At 41.9% G+C, this 19004-nt stretch overlaps 1 long non-coding RNA gene across 1 annotated transcript in view; it reads left to right on the top strand.

The window, feature by feature from the left end:
* The window catches only part of LOC311517494, a 30340-nt gene extending 28036 nt beyond the window's left edge, over positions 1 to 2304 (top strand). The window contains exon 3 of the long non-coding RNA XR_014710722.1: positions 1999 to 2304. This is a non-coding gene — a long non-coding RNA (uncharacterized lncRNA). The remainder of the gene's footprint in view (positions 1 to 1998) is intronic.
* The last annotated feature ends 16700 nt before the right edge of the window (positions 2305 to 19004 follow it).

Here is a 19004-nt window from a genome sequence, read left to right as displayed (position 1 = left end):
CAATGACAGGTTTCAGAGTAGCAGCCGTGTTAGTCTGTATCCGCGAAAAGAAAAAGGATGACTTGTGGCACCTTAGAGACTAACAAATTTATTTGAGCATAAGCTTTCATGAGCTACATCCGATGAAGTGAGCTGTAGCTCACGAAAGCTTATGCTCAAATAAATTTGTTAGTCTCTAAGGTGCCACAAGTCCTCCTTTTCTTTTAACATCACAATGTAATCCTCTATAAAGTGGCTAAAAATGTTCTTAAAAATAACCACTCATAATCAGCAGCTGATTCTCCAATTTACTATAAATATCTCAGCAATTTCAGAGGTTTATGGGTCCCCCACTCTCCTTCCCGCAAAATGGAATGAGATCAAGTCACTCAAAAAACTGCAGTAAAATTGTATTTTATATGACATCTTTATGCCTACAGCGTTGGACAGGTGGGAGGAAAAGCATCTGTCATAGTGCAAACTACAGATTGTGGTTTTGCTTCTATATTACTAGGGGTGAAATGTTTATCATAGTCCTATTTTGATAGGTTAAAACAAGATTTCCAAGCTGACAATTTAAATACAAGTTTAAATTTGAAGTTTCAGCCAAGTGAGGAGAAATGTTTGAAATATTAAGCCCCACCGATTGGGAAATATATCCAATCATAACCATAACCCACATCAGACTTCGTCTGTATTAAACACTTTTATGACATACATGAGAAAATAAGCTGACTGCACTATGAAGCATACTGCTGCTGTAATCTGGATGAAGTTTACTATTTTTACTAGCAAGTAATCTGAACAGAGATTTCATAGAAATAGTTAGCTTTCAAGGGGTAAAAAAACAACAACAACAAACCCCTTTTAGATAAATAACCTGTTTGTCTCTGGAATACAGGTGGAAATCCTGATCCAAACCTGATTGAAGTCTATGAAAAGATTTCAAAGAGCCTTGGATGACATCCAAAAAATCATAGAATATCAGGGTTGGAAGGGACCTCAGGTCATCTAGTCTAACCCCCTGCTCAAAGCAAGACCGATCCCCAATTTTTGCCCCAGATCCCTCAATGGCCCCCTCAACGATTGAACTCACAATCCTGGGTTTAGTAGGCCAATGCACAAACCACTGAGCTATCCCTCCCTCCAGTTGGATATAAGGTAGAAGTGACTAAATAGATAGATAGATAGCATATATTGTCCTTCACTCTATAGTATGTCCTGTGTCGGCCACGAAATGAGTCTGTATATGATTAAAAATTTATAGAAGTACAATGTTAATATATTATATATAATATTTAAAAATATTGGTAGTTGTGTTATACATAAATATTCGTGTTCTGATGCTAGCCTTCCTGACTAAGCTATAGTAACACAGGGATTTTTTCAGTAGAGAAGAAATGAATGTACTTTCAAAAAATAAAAGATTATTGGGTATAGAAAATGACACTGTCAATACCCCAATGAAAGTGGAAAAGTAAATGGAAGCCACAGGATCCAAGTTGGGGATCAATTAGACAGCTTGTTGTACTCAAAGGGAGAGAGGAGAGAAGATCAGAGGAATTTCAGAGAAGAGAAAAATGGAATCAAAGGAAGGGAGTCGTATTTGTTTTGGTAGAGGGATATGATGGGTGGATACAGGAAATGCATCAAAGCTTGATGCAAATTCAGCTGAATATCCAAATGTCTGCGGGTTTTTCCAAACCAAAAAAAAAATGTCTACCCTTTGAGGTTTAGGTTTGTTTATCATGATCTTTGGCGTCTGCCTTTCATTATGGGTGTATATTGTAATGGATCGAAATACACATTTTGGAGTCAGATTTACCTGGAAAGTTCTACTGAAAGAGACTTCATCGCTCTGGAGAAGTTTTTATGCCTTTTTTCCAAGATTAGGCAGATTCTGGTCTGTTCTGCAAGCAATGGTGCCTCTGCAGTTCTATCTCAGAAATCTCTGTTTAAAAATGATATTTCAGTAAGTGTCTTTCTGTTCCCTTACAAAACTTCCCCTATTTCAACCAGGTGACCATGAATGATATCACTCTCCTGAGGCTGACACGGAAAGATAAAGACCGAATGTTGAATGACTGTAACCAAAACCCAGGACCATTCGCTTCCATGTTTTGTGCTGCAATGATTCCAGACCACTTGCTATTGGCTTGGCATGAGGCAGCCCTCCCCAGAAACCGTCTGCAAAGGCTTTCCGAGTATCTCCAGGACAGCGTCATGGAGATGTCCCTGGAGGATTCCTGCTCCATCCCCAGACCCGTTAACAGACTTTTCCATTAGCTGTACTGCCGCGAATGCATCCCAATTGTTCCAGGCAAATCAAACATTAAACACAATTGCTTTTAACCCCTGTAGTGTTGTTACAAATGTACACTCACCAGAGGTGCCTTCTCCGCTGTCAGAGTCCGGGAACAATAGGCCTTGGGAGGGTATTGGCTCCAGGGTGAGGAAAAGGTCCTGGCTGCCGGGGAGAATAGATTCTCCACTTGCCTACTGCACATTCTCCTCCTCCTCCTCCACAAAATTCTCATCCATGTTGTGTGAAGCTGCCACCTTGCAGGTATCCATGGAGAGTGTTGGGGTACTGGTAGGGTCCCCCCTAGAATTGCATGCAGCTGGTGATAGAAGCGACATGTCTGGGGCTCTGACCCGGAGTGACCATTTGCCTTCTTTGTCTTTAGGTAGGCTTTCCTGAGCTCCTTAATTTTCATACAGCACTGCTGTGCATCCCTGGTGTAGCCTCTTTCCACCATGCCCTGTGCGATTTTGGCATATATATCAGCATTTCTTCTCCTGGATCGGAGTTCTGCCTGCACAGATTCTTCTCTCCATACTGCGATCAGATCCAGTGTCTCCCGTTCACTGCACGCTGGAACTCATTTGCGATTCTGGGACTGCATAGTCTCCTGTTCTGCTGAGCTCACCACACTGACCAAACAGGAAATGAAATTCAAAAGTTCCCAGTGCTTTTGTCATGTACCTAGCTAGTGCATCAGAGTTTAAAGTGCTGTCCAGAGCGGTCACATTGGAGAACTCTGGGATAGCTCCCAGAGGCCAATACCATTGAATTGCACAGCGCTGCATCTACACTACCCCAAATTCAACCCAGAAAGGTCGATTTTAGAGCTGCTCCCCTCATCGGGGAGAAGTACAGCAGTTGATTTTAAGAGCCCTTTAGGTTGGTGGAACAGGGTTGGTTGTGTAGACATATTAATTATAAGATTGACTTAATGTGGCTAAATTCGACCTAACCTCATAATGTAGACCAGGCCTAAAAGAAAGGTTAACTAGAGTTACCAGACATAATATTTTCAATCATAGGACTAACTTCATCCAAGCCCTGTAAAAACAGTAAGATAAAAGCTCTGAGGTATTTAAATATTATGTTGTGTTCCATTTTGCAGTCCAAGAAAGGTTTACTACTCCAACACCTACCACTGGGCTTATGCTCCTAAATATTCCATCCAACTACAGGTGGTTGGGAATTTTTTCAACAAAAACATTTTTTGTTGTAGTTGTTGGACAATGCAAATTCATCAAAACCAAACTTATCAGTTGATGAAACTTTTGCTGAGAAGTTTCTCAAGTCTAGTGTAGAATTCTGGCCAGAAGAGGAGACAGAGAACCCCCAGAATAGTGGTTAGTCTAGTGATTAGAATGCTTGTCTTGACTGGGATGTATGAGTCCCAAGTTCAAGTCTCTACTCAGCCTAATTTTCATAACAGACTTGAACTTGGGTCTTCCACATCCAACATGAGTGCTATAACCACCAGCTATTCTGGAGTAACTCTTTCAGATTTATTGGGGGTGGAGGAAACACCAAAGGTCTTGGTTAGTCTGAATGTAGAACTTGAAAATTTGTGTGGGAGAGGAAAACCATTTCCTCCCCATCTCTACTTGAAGCACAATTCTAGCTCAGACTCCAGTCCTCGCTAATACACAGTGTACTTTGCTGTTCTGGGGACATGCTTCATACAATGTTGCCATCCACAACTCACAAATATAAGTTGGTCATGCCTATAAACTTTCCAATTTTGCCTTGGATAACAGTGTTTGTAGCATTCCCTATACTTCCCTGTACTCAGAACTTCACTTAATATAGGGAATACTACACATATATTCTCTGTAACATTGTTTAGTTTTCTAAAGGAAAACTAGATATGTTTTAGCATGATTATTGTACTCCAAGATTCTGCAAAGGTGCTCTCTACTTCTCAGAAATGCTACAGGACCACATGTGAGGCGAAACAACTAGAAAATATCCAGAAACAATCACACAGGGCACAGATATGATGTTGAATATGGGACTACTCTACTTTTTATGTAATTGCTGCAGCCTTTTGCTCAATCTACCTTTTTTTCATATTCTAAATGTTAGCCATGAGATTTACTGTTTTCCTTCTAACAGGGAAATGATTAATCCCCTTGCTGCAGAATTTATTGGATGCCAAATTCCAGGCTGTAAATTCCATTGGTTACCCACTAGAAATTCAGGTACTAAGATGTGTAACACATTTCTTTGTATATTTATTCCAACCAGACTTTTAAACCAAATCAATAAAACTAAGCTACATAGCTTATCTATTTCATAATTAGTAATTAAAACCCCCTCAAAGATATACAGCACAAGGAAAAGTACAAAGCAAATGAAGAAAATAAATACTATTGTGATAGTAGTAAAATAGGTAAACAGAAAAACAATTGCCTGTTGTATCGCAAATCACACACATGGCAGCTTTCTTTAGATATTAAAAGACTTTATTCGGGCAACACACAAATGTCTTCAATGGTTCTGCAGTTGCACTCCCACTTCATGCAGTTCCCAACAAGGAGCAGACCAAAAGGAGACAGCCATGCATTTCTTTGTTTTATGATGGCAGGGGAGGGATAGCTCAGTGGTTTGAGCATTGGCCTGCTAAACCTGGTGTTGTGAGTTCAATCCTTGAGAGGGTCATGTAGGGATCTGGGGCAAAAATTGGGGATTGGTCCTGCTTTGAGCAGGGGGTTGGACTAGATGACCTCCTGAGGGTGCCTTCCTAACCCTGATATTCTATGATCTGCCTACTCCCCTTATTGGCTGATTTATTCCACGCATTGTAACACCAGTATAAATTGAAATTCAAAAGGTCAAAGCCCTCCCTGAAGTGAAATGTATGGCTAGATCCTGCAATCCTTACTCGAGCAATGAGCCATATACTTCAACAGGAGTTCACCTGATTCAAGACTGCAAAACATGGCTTTGGATCATTAAACTTTATTATGGCAAATTATTTTTAAAAAATACTAGCCTTTGTGTATTAACTGGGAGAAATCTTTATCTGTGAATACATTAGCTCTCACTATTACTGATGTGAATGAACTCTCACCAGGTACACTGCTGGACAAAGCTCCAAGAAATGACATTGAAACAGGAGAAAGATTTGGAAGTCCGTTTGCAATCTCACCGGATCTGTGTTCCCGTCTGCACCCAAGGAAGGTTTACTGCTTCAATTCTAGCCCTGGGCTTTTACTCCTAAATAGTCCTGTTAATTAATGCTGGATGGGAATTTCTTGAGTGAATGTTATTTCATCAGTATTGACTCTTCAAAATTAAAATGTTCATTGGAATGTATTGGTTTAAACAATGCTCCAATAATTTGACTGACACAAAGTACACATCCTTAAAAACTGAAGTTGGTTGGGTGTCAAGCATCACTTGTGCTTACTCTTCACTTCTGGAGAATTAATTTCCAAAGGCCCCCTTTGGGATGAATGTTTCTTCACTAGATTTTCTGCGGTGCTTATTTGTGATTGGAGTGCTATCCTAAAGACACAGCTCTCCCTGGAAATCCTTTGAAAGGAATCTTGGGAAACATTACAATGTCTATTTCCCTCTGGTAAATGTTAGCCTTTTCATGATAGATGTTTAGTAACCTGATACTGAGCTGCCATGACAGACTGTGACACACTGTACCCACAAAGGTACATTAAATTAATACAGTACACTCTCCCAAAGATATTGCAGGAAATTGCCATATCTGTCACAAATCTGAGTTAGATTTGAGTCACATATAAAGGAAAACTCTTGTTCTTTATTTGACCCTTTGCACTCCTTAAGTTTCCAAAAAAACAGAAAATGGAGGCCAAAATGTAATAAGCCAAACCTCAGCCTGAGCTCAACTGTAGTCACTTTCAGTCTCTCTCTCCTGGGTCCCTGACAGAAATCCCTGCTCCTGAGCAAGCTTACTATTCTCAGTGGGAGTTGAGCTCACTTGAAGGTCTTTGATGGGTCTAATTACTTCCAGTCCCCGGCAGAGTTTCTCAGTTCCAGCTACAGGGTGCTGGCAGAGAGCAGACATCCAGAGCCTCTGTCAGGGCTGTAGTATCTAATGTCCTCCCCCACAACAAAGCGGGTGGGTTAGGGCAGGCTAATCACTGTCTCAGGCTAGACTAGGCTAGCGGCTATTGGGTTTCCTGACAAACTCTTCTCCACACCCACACTGTGCCTAGTTTTGACTTTTTAAGCTCCCCTTCTCTAGGTACAGCATGATCTGTAGATACACCTAATTGGCCCTGCCTGAGTGCAGAGAAAAAAATGACAAGGAGTTCTTGTGACACCTTAGAGACTAACAAATTTATTTGGGCATAAATTTTCATGGGCTATAACCCACTTCATCAGATGCATGGAGTGAAAATACAGAAAAAATATAAAAATACAGCACATGAAAAGATGGGAGTTGCCTTACCAAGTGGGGGGTCAGTGCTAATGAAGCCAATTCAATTAGGGTGGATGTAGCCCATTCCCAACAGTTGACAGGAAGGAGTGAATATCAACAGAGGGAAAATTATTTTTGGAGTGACACAGCCACTATCAGTCTTTATTCAGGCCTAATTTGATGGTGTCAAGTTTGAAAATTGATTCCAGTTCTGCAGTTTCTCATTGAAGTCTCTTTCTGGAGCTTTTTTGTTGAAGAATGGCCACTTTTAAGTCAATTACTGAGTGCCCAGGGAGATTAAAGAGCTCTCCTACAGGTTTTTGAATGTTACAGTTCTTGATGTCTGATTTGTGTCCATTTATTCTTTTTCATAGAGACTGTCCGCTTTGGCTAATGTACATGACAGAAGGGCACTGCTGGCACATGATGGCATATCACATCGGTAGATGTGCAGTTGAATGAGCCCCAGATGGTGTGGATGATGTGGTTAGGTCCTATGACAGTGTCCCTTGAATAGCTATGTGGACAGAATTGGCAATGGGCTGCAGAGATGCTCCTTTGGTTTACTGTCAGTGGGATGGAGGCATGTCCCATCACAGAGGCCTGCATGTTAAAACCTGCCCATCTTTCTGCTTTTACATTTTTATAAGTCAGAGACCCATCAACATGTGAAACTGCCATGGAGACACTTGAAAACCAGGTATGTATACATACAGATGGCCATTTAAACAGCTAACTAGCCATTTGGGCACACAAATTTCTGACTTGGAGGTGCTATCAGAAAGCTGTGGGGACCTGCATGAAAACCTCCTAAGCTTACTTTTACCAGCTTAGGTTAAAACTTCCCCAAGGTACAAATTAATTTTACCTTTTGCCCTTGGATTTCCACTGCCACCACCAAACTTTATCTGGGTTCCTGAAAAAATGGAGTCTGGACACATCTTTCCCCCCAGAATCCTCCCAACCCTTGCACCCCACTTCCTGGGGAAGGTTTGGTAAAAATCCTCACCAATTTGCATAGGTGACCACAGACCCAAACCCTTGGATCTGAGAACAATGAAAAAGCATTCAAGTTTTCTTACAAGACTTTTAATAAAAGTAAAGGAATCACCTCTGTAAAATCAGGATGGTAGATACCTTACAGGGTAATTAGATTCAAAACATAGAGAATCCCTCTAGGTAAAACCTTAAGTTACAAAAAAGACACACAGACAGGAATATTCATTCTATTCAGCACAGCTATTTTCTCAGACATTTAAAGAAATCATAATGTAACACATACCTAGCTAGATTACTTACTAAATTCTAAGACTCCATTCCTGTTCTGTCTCCGGCAAAAGCATCATACAGACAGTCACAAACCCTTTGTTTTTCTCCCTCCTCCCAGCTTTTGAAAGTATTTTGTCTCCTCATTGGTCATTTTGGTCAGGTGCCAGTGAGGTTACCTTTAGCTTCTTAACCCTTTACAGGTGAGAGGATTTTTCTTCTGGCCAGGAGGGATTTTAAAGGGGTTTACCCTTCCCTTTATATTTATGACACCATTTAAACAGATAACTAGCCATTTGGGCACACAAATTTCTGACTTGGAGGTGCTATCAGGAAGCTGTGTGCAAAAATGTATGCATTTTTGATAACTTTGGGTTCAACATTTAGTCCTGAATGTCTACTTGTGAGGTTTGGTAGGGCTGACATGGCATTACAAGATTATCTATTGCCCTTTGTAATTTTTTTCCAGAACTCTTTCCTATTGACATCAAATACCTTCAAAGTCAGTCACTAACATATTTGTGTAGAAATGAAGCCTGACTGAGGAATCTTCACATCTTCACTTTTAAGTTTCATTTGAAATCCAGACATCACTGTCTTTACCTAACATTCTCAGACATGAACATAAGGATGGTTGTACTGGGGGAGATCAATGGTCCGTCTAGCCTAGTATCCCATCTTCTGACAGTGGCCAATGCCAGGTGCTTCAGAGGGAATGAATAGAAGAGGTAATCATCAAGTGATCCATTCTCTGTTGCCCATTCCTAGCTTCTGGCATGAGAGAGAACCCTTCCTTATAAAACCTGGATGACAGCTAGAAAAACCTCAACCTTTCAGAAGAGCACATTGAAGTAATCTTTTTCACCCTGGATGACCTCCAAATTCTTTATGGTGCAGAGAACTACTTTATTTAAAGGGAAAGATATTTAGAATGACCACTACCCACTCCATGCAAAACCCATCCCTTTGACTTAAATTTCCCACAATAGCCCTCTGAAACACATCAGTATTCTACTATGTTGTCATAAACAAACTAAGGAAATACAGCCTACATGGAGCTACTATAAGGTGGGTGCATAACTGGTTGGAAAACCATTCCCAGAGAGTAGTTATCAGTGCTTCACAGTCATGCTGGAAGGGCATAATGAGTGGGTCCTGCAGGGATCAGTTCTGGGTCTAGTTCTGTTCAATATCTTCATCAATGATTTAGATAATGGCATAGAGATTACACTTATAAAGTTTGTGGATGATACAAAGCTGGGAGGGGTTGCAAGTAGGATAGTATTATAATTCAAAATGATCTGGACAAACTGTAGAAATGGTCTGAAGTAAATAGGATGAAATTCAATAAGGACAAATGCAAAGTACTTCACTTAGGAAGGAACAATAGGTTGCACTCCTGGAAGGAGTACTGCGGAAAGGGATCTGCGGGTCATAGTGGACCACAAGCTAAATATGAGTCAATAGTGTAACACTGTTGCAAAAAAAGTGAACATAATTCAGGGATGTATTAAGAGGAGTGCTGTAAGCAAGACACAAGAAGTATTTCTTCTGCTCTACTCTGCACTGATTAGGTCTCAACTGGAGTATTATGTCCAGTTCTGAGTACCACATTTCAGGAAAGATGTGGACAAACTGGAGAAAGTTCAGAGAAGAGCAACAAAAATTATTAAAGGTCTGGAAAACATGACCTATGAGAGAAGACTGAAAACACTGGGTTTGTTTAGTCTGGAGAAGAGAAGGCTGAGAGGGAACATGATAATAGTTTTCAAGAACATAAAAGGTTGTTAAAAGGAGGAAGGAGAAAAAATGTTCTTCTTAACCTCTGGGGATAGGACAAGAAGCAATGGGCTTAAATTGCAGAAAGGGAGGTTTAGGTAGGACATTAGGAAAAACTTCCTAACTTTTAGAGTGGTTAAGCACTGGAATAAATTTATTAGGGAGGTTGTAGAAGCTACATTATTGGAGATTTTTAAGAGCAGGTTAAACAAACACCTGTTAAGGATGGTCTGAAGCAGTGGTTCTCAAAGCCGGTCCGCCACTTGTTCAGGGAAAGCCCCTGGCACGCCAGGCTGGTTTGTTTACCTGCTGCATCCACAGGTTAGGCCGATTGCAGCTCCCACTGGCCGTGGTTCGCCACTCCAGGCCAATGGGAGCTGTGGGAAGGGCGACCAGCACATCCCTTGGCCAGTGGGAGCCACAATCGGCCTAACCTGCAGATGCAACAGGTAAATAAACCAGTCCAGCGTGCCAGGGGCTTTCCCTGAACAAGCAGTGGACCGGCTTTGAGAACCACTGGTCTAGATAATACTTAGTCCTGTCATGAGTGCAGGGGACTGGACTAGATGGCTTCTCAAGGTCTCTTTTCCAGTCCTATGATTATACCTTATACATTTATTTAAAACAAAATCTCTACAATGGATGGGATTTTCAAAAGCACTTAAGTGACTTAGGAGAGCAAGTGCCAATATAAGTCCATGGGACTTGTCTCCTGAGGGCTTGTCTATACAGTGAGTTAGTGTGAAGAAAGCTGGGGTGCAAACCTAAAGCTCAGGAGCCTGCCACCCACTAACTAGCTATGGGGATCGGGCTACCGTGCACTAAAAGTTCCATTGTGCTTTCCACTGCAGTAGGTCAAAGCACACTACACAGTAGAAGGGTCCACACAGTGACTTAGTGTGCCGCAAGCTAAAGCACTCTAGGTCAGAGGTGACTCATCACTTTTGACAGGTGAAACACAAATCACAAAATAGTTATCTCCATCCCTGTCCAAGGTATAATTTAATAGCTATTATAATATAGTGAAGAAGAAGCAGGCAGACCCAGAAGTTGGAGCTACCATCATCAGTAGTGGGTCCTCTCACACACACACGGCGCCACCGTGACAGGCTGGAAGCTGGGGAGGTGCAGGGTTCAGGCCCCATACCGCCCCCTGAAAATACCCTGCAGCCCAGACTTAACTGCTACAGTCCTGTCATGGCCACACCAAGCAGTGGTTACCCCAGCAATGCCCTTACAAAGTGACTCCAGGGTCAGGTAAATTGCCATGGTAACAAGGCAGCTTCTTGAGGCACTATTAGCTACATCTAAATCTGAGCATCTTATGTTCATTGAACTTTCCAGCATTGCATTTCACTACTGGAGAGAGTGTGTTGTGACTTTTAAATCAAATCATAATGTGTCCATATATCTGAATACATTTACCAATTAAATAAATAAGAATATGCAAAATATATTTTATAGCTTCTGGGAATTCTTGGTTAGGCTGTGCCTCACTTGTCTGGCTGACAAGCCATTCCTGCTGCAGGTTTATAGCCCAGCTCACTGTATAGACAAGCTCTCAGGAGTGAAAGTCCCATTGACTTTTATTGGAAGTTGTGCTCCTAAGCCACTTAAGTGCTCTTGAAAATCCACCCAATAACTTTAAGCTTGTTCCTCTTCTCAGAGTTGGGAGAGAGAGAGATGGTTTTGTTTACTTCTTGTGGAAGGCACTTAGGTATCATGATGACAGACAAACATATAAAGCCTGAACAGAAAAGGAAGAAAATGATCATGTTTTCTCCCCATTATCCGTCACCTTCAATATCCTGTGCTGTAGCAATCCCCCTTCTCTGCACTTACAGGATCCCTCTTTATAGACCATTCATTATGTTCCTAGCTTGTGCAGGGGGGGTTACCCTCCTTCGCATGTTATTCTGCTGTTTAAAATAAAAGCCTTCCTGATGAGACATTGTCTGTCTCAAAGTCAGAGACAAATAGAAACAGCTACTGCATCTCAGAGAAGGAGATCATGACAGAATGGCTTTGGGGGAGGTGAAGCTTTCATGATATCAGCTCCCCTATCTCATATCCCTCATTACTTCTGCTGAACTGGTTTGAACAGAGACTATAAACTACTACTCATCTTGTCAGTGGCAGGCAGGTGAAGTGAAGGTTTCCTCATTCATAAGGGCTGATAGGTTTATGTTTGCAGATAATCAGACTTAATGAGGAGATTATGTTCAGCTTTGATAATTAGCCAAGTTTTAGTTAGTTTAATCATGCTTGTCCTTATTTATTTGTGAGACCAAGTTGCAGGAACCACCTCATCTTTTTAATTGTCTCAAAAATCCCCATAATTATTTTGCATGTGAATCAGTTTATTAACAGACATATGGTCATATTAGAGAACTCACTCCAGTTGGTAAAGCCCTAAGCTAAACCCAAAATAATTTGATCATTTGTAAATCATTGTCACTTGAACGTTTTCTCAATATAGCTTAATTACGATTCAACACAGGGTAAAGCTTCTGGGAAAAGACCTCCATTAGAATGTACTTCCTGGGAAAAGAAGGAAATTGAGAGCTCTCAGCTAGCATTGCATTTTATTATGCATATATAATTCTTCTGCACCACTGAACATCTGCTAATAAATTTGATTCAAGTTTCCATGATAGCTTTTACCCTCATTATTCAATCCCTGCATGATTTTTCTATCAGCTGAGAATTCATGCCATTTACTTATTGCTAACATTTCTGATCCCATTAACAATTTAGCCAGTAAAGTCCTCAGATAAGTTAAAGATGTTTATAAAAACAAATCCTAGCTTAGATAGCAGAAAGAATTTCCATATCTTCCCTGAAAGCTAACTGACAGATGGTCACCTTGGAAGTATGCTGCAGTAGCACAACCCAACACGTATTAGGAGTTTCTGATGCAGAAGGTGATCAGGAGCATCCGAAGCTATTACTTCTAACTCTGGGTTTTGTCAATCTTCTGCTCCTTAGTGCTTTCACATTTATAGATAAGCTTAAATCCAGATCAACTATAAAAGTTCCTTTGAATACCTATAGATCTGTCATATTGATTTGGAATTTGACTGTTACATATGATACCATTATTTTACATGTGGTTAGAGCACAAGGTTGCAGGGTCCAGATTCCTGAGATCCATTCTAAGCTCTGTCCCTGACTCACCATCTGCCCTTAATTGAGACATTAAGGCCAAAATTTTCAGAAATGTTCACCTGTTTTGAATGGCTCTGTTTTGAAATGCCCAACTTCACACATCTGTCTTGAAGCACACAAAAAAATGTGGATACCTTTGAAAATTCTGGCCTTAACCTCTCTGTCTTTTAGTTTAACTATCTGTTTCATAATACTACTCATCTTTCTTGGGGAGCCATGAGAATTAATATTTTTTAAACAATCTGAAATTCTTGATGAAAGAGTCAAGTATAAAGTCGTAGTAGTGGTCGAGAATTATTAATAATAAAAGCAACATATAGCAGAAACAAGAATTTACTACAGCTCTAAATTACCCAAACTTCTCACTTAAAACAAAATCCATGGTGCAGAATATCACTCAGCACATGTGAGTTGGGGAAGGCAAAGGTGACTCTAAAGTTCTGTTTGGCTGCCTGCAACTGCTTCAGGAATGGGTGAGATGGTCTAGTGCAGAGCTGGTTACACAGGTTATATGCCGATCTGGGACTGCCGTATACTGGGGAATCCCAGTTGACCACTTAAGGCAGATTTTCATCCTCTTTCTACCTGGAATGGAACAAAGGGGCATGAGCTCTATAAGCAGGCACATCTCGCTAGTGGCTTCACTCTCCTTCACTTACAGCTTACATAGTAAGATGCCCTTGCGCCACCCTGACCAGTGGCAGATTGAACAGTCATCAAGGTCAGCAGATGTTGACCAGGCCTCATGAGGTCTGGGACACCTCTCCATCTCCCATCTGCCAGTAGCAGAGAAATAAAGCAATGGGCCCTGCTGAAGCTTTTTATTATGGGGCCCCACATATGTCCCACATTCAAATAACCTATCACTTCCCCCACTCACCCCCCGCTCACGTTCTGCCTCCCTCCCCCGACTCCATGCCATGCCATGCCATCTGCTCCCTCTGGCCTGGGCTGCTGCCACTAGAGCCATCTCCACAGCTCCCGCCAAAGCCAGAGCTGCTGTAGCAGGAGCCAGAGCTGAGAATCATCACAGCACCTGTCACCAGAGCTAGAGTCAGAGCGGCTAACAACAGCAGTGCACCGATTCCTGCTCCCTGCATTTGAATTTGCCTGGGCAGTGAGAGGGAACAAGGGGCCTCCGACCAAACTGGAGGCTCTGCCATCGGCATTCTCACTAATCAGAATCCATGCCATAGCCACCATTGTGGAGGCCACTTGCCCATGCACATTCAAATGTGTGCAGTGAGGACCCCAACACTGCTCTTCCTAGAGGTTCCAGCAGGCTGCAAATAATGGTGACAGCAGTCTGCGCCTGGCATATATACTGTGCCCAAGTCTGAGGGGGCCCAACAAGTTCGGGGGCCCCCGAGCAGCTGCACCCACTATTCCTCTGCCACTGCCATCTCTCCCCCTCTCCCTGCTCAATTCTGGGGTCCCACCCTCACACATAACTAAGTCAGTCACCATGGCAAGGGCCCCCTTACTGCCTCAGGGTTGATGAAATTACATACAGGCTGTATGTGTCCAACACTGCCACTCGCCACTGCTTGAAGTCACGTAAGCCCTTTTGGGACCCACACGTTTAACCTTCGCCAATCCAACTTCAGCTCTGATGAAGCTTGGAAAGCCGAATGGCTTTCACAAGAAGTCACAAACACCTCGTGAAAGACCTGACGCAGAAGATCCCTGACTTTGACCTCCTGCAAAGATCATGGGCAACTCTAAGCCTCAACCACACAAATCATGACAGGTGCAGATACTTGTTGCACAAATGGAAAATTCAAGGCTCCCAGTGTGCGATTGTGGTCACTCAGAACAGGCCGTGGAACATATAACAACTCAATGCCCAATTCACAAATATGAAGGAGGTATCACGGTGATACACTGCACTACTCCTGATGAAGTTATCTGGCTTAACCATCTGAATATAAAATTATAGTTCTTGCTCTACATTTACATCAGCTATATGAAGAAGAAGACTGCCCCTGCCCATAATTCCCCTGGAATCCACACCACCTGTCCAGAAATGCCTTGGCAAAATCCCTCAACATTTGAGCAAGCCCAGCAGTGGCTGGTAGTAGTAGAAGTTTCCTACCCCATCCTGCAAGGGTCACAGCCACTGGGCATGTTCCTGTGCCAAAGGGGCTAGCCTCCATATCCTCCTTTTGCCATGAGACACTGAGGGGTATCTATCTACCTGCTCCTGCCTCTCCCGAGCCCCAAAGCGTTCTCCCCAGCCAGCCCCCCTCTAGTTCTGCCCATCTCTGCTAGATTCAGCACAGAAAATCAACATTTTTTTCAGGATTATCCCCACTACTGATGAATAAATTAAGTAGCACAAAAATACACTTTATTTAGGCCTATACTTCCAGCTGAATTATTCTTATATTGGAAGGTATCTGGAAATTAAAGTCAGAAGTACAAATACAAACCTGGTTTTAGAAAATGAAAAGAAAGAGTTTGTTATTACAAACTTCCTCCAAAGATCCTAAGCAGCAAAAATGATCATTTTATAAAGTTCCTGATCAGCTCCTGCAGACCGAAGTAGAAAGTGAAGAACTGCACCTCCATTCAGAAAGCATGAATCTGTTATTGTTTCATGGTTTAAATCAGGAAAATGATTTGTGCACCACTGAAGTTGCACCTGTAGTAGTAGTTGATGATATTTCCAGAGAAACTTTGCTTAAAACCAGCACAACTGAAGACCTGTAGATGAGCTACAAACCAACAAAGCCAAAGATTCCGTAGATCCTATTAAAACCAGAAAAACCCAAAGACCCTGTAGATGAACGCAAAAGGAGCAAAACCAAGGGCACTGTGGATGAGCAACTCAACACTGAAGCAGGTCAAAGCAGTCTTCTTGCTGAAGTAGGTTTGAAGTTCCCATCTGATAAGTCACTTTTAAGGTTCAGTTTTATGAGTGATTTCAAGAGGTAGCTACTCTATTTGGTTTCCTCCTTCCCAGGCAACTTCAAAATATAACTTCAGAAGAGTCAAAGGAGGAAGATCTTAAACTCATGGGAAATACTAATTTTTCTTTAAACTTGGTTCATGAGATTATGTCTTTCAAGGTATATTGTGTTACAAAGTACACAGAGGTGTTCAGTTTATCATTTGCAGTTCATGGCTCCTTGAATTCATAGTGTCAGGTTCTCCTGATGATGCTTCAAAAGAAATAAAATGGCCTCACCATACCAGTTGGAGTGGCTACTGCTGAACATGCAGTGACTACATTAAGATGTGTCAAAAACTACATGCATTCAACACTATCACAGACACGGCTGAGTAACTTTGCTCTCCTTGCAACTGAGAAAGATGAGACAACACAGTTGGAGCTGGACAGCATCACAGAGCAATTTGTCAAGGAAAAGTGTCTCTGTGGTGCGAGGTTTCAATAATTGGAAATATACAGGCCAACAATTGGGGTGAGATTCCACCTTTATTGAGGCCTGTGATTCTTATTTTATGTTTTTTATTTAACTTTTTATGTTAAAGAAGCCTAAGGTGACATGACCATTGGATCCCATGCTGCATGTTTGCTGACTTTGCTCTGACTCTTAAATCTGCCCCAACACAGACAATACTACATGACAATGGTTTTATGTCTTTTTACAGACACCTGTAACCCTCTGATACCTCTGCATCAAAGGACAAAGGAGAGTTAATGACCTACTTCGTTCTGAATGTTTTTTGCAACATGATTAACTTCTTATGTTTAACAATCTGTTTCTCCTTGTATTTAGCTGTGACACTCTGAGTACTTTTTCCAGACCTGAAGAAGAGCTGTGTTGCTAGAAAATTTGTCTCTTTCACCAACAGAATTTGCTCCAGTAAAAGATATTACCTCACCCACCTTGTCTCTCTCACATCTTGGGACCAACATAGATACAACAACACTGCAAACTACATGACACCAAGTCATATCAGTTTGCTGTGGCTACTGTATTTATTCTGATGCTGAATAGCAAAGATAAACTATGGAGTTTCATCATTGTCAAGTTGCTTCTAGGACACTGGTTCTCAGTCAGAGGTCCAGGGCCCTCTGGGGGGCCACGAGCACGTTTCAGGGGGTCTGCCAAGCATCACCAGCATTAGACTCCCTGAGGACCAGGGCAGAAAACTGAAGCCCCTGGATCTTAAGCCCAGGACCCTGAGCCCCACCACCTGGGGCTGAAGCCAAAGCCTGAGCAATGTAGCTTTGCGGGGGCCCCTCTGGCATGGGGCCCCAGGCAGTTGCCCTGCTTGCTACCCCTTAATGCTGGCCCTGGCTTTTATATGCAGAAAACCAGGTATTGAGGCACAGGGGGCCGTGGAGTTTTTATAGCATGTTGGGGGGTCCTCAGAAAGAAAAAGGTTGTTTTAGGACATGATATACTTTCTTCAAGTAATGACAGGTTTCAGAGTAACAGCCGTGTTAGTCTGTATTCGCAAAAAGAAAAGGAGTACTTGTGGCACCTTAGAGACTAACCAAGTTATTTGAGCATGAGCTTTCGTGAGCTACAGCTCACTTCATCGGATGCATACCGTGGAAACTGCAGAAGACATTATATACACACAGAGACCATGAAACAATACCTCCTCCCACCCCACTGTCCTGCTGGTAATAGCTTATCTAAAGTGATCATCAAGTTGGGCCATTTCCAGCACAAATCCAGGTTTTCTCAAATCAGATGTCAAGAGTTATAACATTCATAAACCAGTCGGAGAACACTTCAATCTCTCTGGTCACGCAATCACAGACATTAAGGTCGCTATCTTACAACAAAAAAACTTCAAATCCAGACTCCAGCGAGAAACTGCTGAATTGGAATTAATTTGAAAATTGGATACTATTAATTTAGGCTTAAATAGAGACTGGGAGTGGCTAAGTCATTATGCAAGGTAGCCTATTTCCCCTTGTTTTTTCCTCCCCCCCTCCCCCCGCAGACGTTCTGGTTCAACTTGGATTTAAACTTGGAGAGTGGTCAGTTTGGATGAGCTATTGCCAGCAGGAGAGTGAGTTTGTGTGTGTGTGTGTGTTTCGGGGCTGGGGGGGGGGTGAGAAAGCCTGGATTTGTGCTGGAAATGGCCCACCTTGATTATCATGCACATTGTAGGGACAGTGGTCACTTTGGATGAGCTATTACCAGCAGGAGAGTGAGTTTGTGTGTGTGGTTTTTGGAGGGGGGTGAGGGGGTGAGAGAACCTGGATTTGTGCTGGAAATGGCCCACCTTGATTACCATGCACATTGTAGGGAGAGTGGTCACTTTGGATGGGCTATTACCAGCAGGAGAGTGAGTTTGTGTGTGGGGGGGGGGGGGCGAAGGGTGAGAAAACCTGGATTTGTGCTGGAAATGGCCCAACTTGATGATCACTTTAGATAAGCTATTACCAGCAGGACAGTGGGGTGGGAGAAGGTATTGTTTCATGGTCTCTGTGTGTATATAATGTCTTCTGCAGTTTCCACGGTATGCATCCGATGAAGTGAGCTGTAGCTCACGAAAGCTCATGCTCAAATAACTTGGTTAGTCTCTAAGGTGCCACAAGTACTCCTTTTATTTCTTCAATTAGTGTTAAAATGTTAATGTATGGGTTGTGTTACAATAAGTTGGTATATTTCAATTTATATTATTTCTTTTTTTTTACTTTTTCATTTTCTTTTTCTTTCTTCCTCACTTCCACCCGACCATCCTTTTCCCCCCATTTTACTGTTTTTGCAAAATAGCACTCCGAAAACTAAAAAGATATAAGAGTCAACTTAACTGGAGACCTGCATGTCCTCAGTTAGTTCCTGCAATTGGCTATTCGGCCATGCTGTCCACAGACAATACACATTTAGAGAAGAATTACATATTTTTTCTAAATTGGATGCACCTTCTGTATTAATTCCCTGCATGAGACTACATTCCCACAGCAACATTACTAAGCTCATTTGATTGGATGACTTGACCCTTAAACTGTTCTAGTCTTCCAAAATTACTTCTATGAGGACAGTCCACAATAATTAGAGATTGTATTTAACATTGGTGATTTGCCTTTACATTTCATATTTTAGATTAAAGTACATGCTACTTTAATAATAACCAGACACATCAGAATTAGGGCAGCAGAGTCTAGTCATTTAAATGTGA

Source organism: Lepidochelys olivacea (assembly GCF_965140295.1).
Source record: "Lepidochelys olivacea isolate rLepOli2 genome assembly, chromosome: 3".
In the NCBI taxonomy this organism is placed as follows: Eukaryota; Metazoa; Chordata; order Testudines; family Cheloniidae; genus Lepidochelys; species Lepidochelys olivacea.
This window is presented reverse-complemented; position numbering and strand designations above follow the sequence as displayed.